The sequence below is a fragment of the Volvox carteri genome (genome assembly GCF_000143455.1).
Source record: "Volvox carteri f. nagariensis unplaced genomic scaffold VOLCAscaffold_61, whole genome shotgun sequence".
Lineage (NCBI taxonomy): Eukaryota > Viridiplantae > Chlorophyta > Chlorophyceae > Chlamydomonadales > Volvocaceae > Volvox > Volvox carteri.
The window spans coordinates 776,003-777,239 of NW_003307604.1; positions in this window are offsets into that span (position 1 = coordinate 776,003).

A 1,237-nucleotide genomic window follows, 5' to 3' on the forward strand; every position below is an offset into this window, starting at 1 on the left:
CATGTTGCAGCAACCGTGCATCATCCGCGCTGCCACTGTAGCAGGTGCAGTCGTTGTTGTGGCCAACCTGTTGGTCATATCCTCCTCCTCCTCCTCCTTCTCCTCCTCCTCCTCCTCCTCCTCCTCCGCCTCCGTCGCCGCCGCCGCCGCCACCGCCGCCGCCGCTGCCGCCGCTGCCGCCGCCACCTTCTGCTCCTCCTCCTCACCATCCTCCTCACCATCCTCATCCTCATAATCACCATCATGATGTGCAGTAGTAATGGTGGCACTGCTGCCAGTGGTGCATTGCTGCTGCTGCTGTAGCTTCTGCTTCCGCTGCTGCTGCTGCTGCTGCTGCTGCTGCTGCTCATTACTATAGCGGTAGCAGATGGGAAGCTGCAGCAGCATTGCATTTTGGATGACCAGGTTGGCATCCTCATCTGCAGGGTCGAGTTGCAGTCTTCGAGCAATAACCTGCGCCCTGTGGTTCCACCCCGGAACATCTTGTGCAGCTACAATTCGGAACTTGGGGCGCAGACGGCTGCCAATAGCTGCAAGGATGGCATACGTGCGGCGCAGCAGCTTGACATCGCCATCGTCGGCAACAGGAGGGTGATGTCTTGTGTGTGGCACCCAGCTGAGGATTCCCAACATATGGACCCCACATCTGTACAGCCGCTGCTTGACATCTTCAGCTGTCCACCTGTGCAACATATTGAGACACACACACACACACACACACACACACACACATACACACACACACATACACACACAGACAGAGAGAGGTGTTTAATAAAAAAACCTACAGGTTATACATATGTAACCCTAAGTCCTAGCGGTAAACATAGTGTATGTGTGAATGTATGTATGTGTGTATGTATGTGTGTGTATAAGGAAGAAAGCTATAATATACAGCCTGCTGCCTCTCTATATATCTATACCTTCTTTGTGGGTCACGGTGGTGGCCTCGGGCAGTGGATCTGTGGTTGACAACTGCTGGTGGCTGCTTCTTCTTCCACCATCTGGCAGTAGCACTAGTAGTAGCAGCAGCAGCAGCAGCAGCAGCAGTAGCAGCAGCCGTCGCCGCCGCCGCAGCAGCAGCAGCAGCACCATCATCATCGCCATCGTCATCATCATCGTCAGCAGCAGCAGCAGCCGCAGCAGCAGCCGCAGCAGCAGCAGCAGCCGCCGCCGCCGCCGCAGCCGCCGCAGACGCAGCCGCAGCAGCAGCACCAAACAGCAGGCGTGCCTTCTT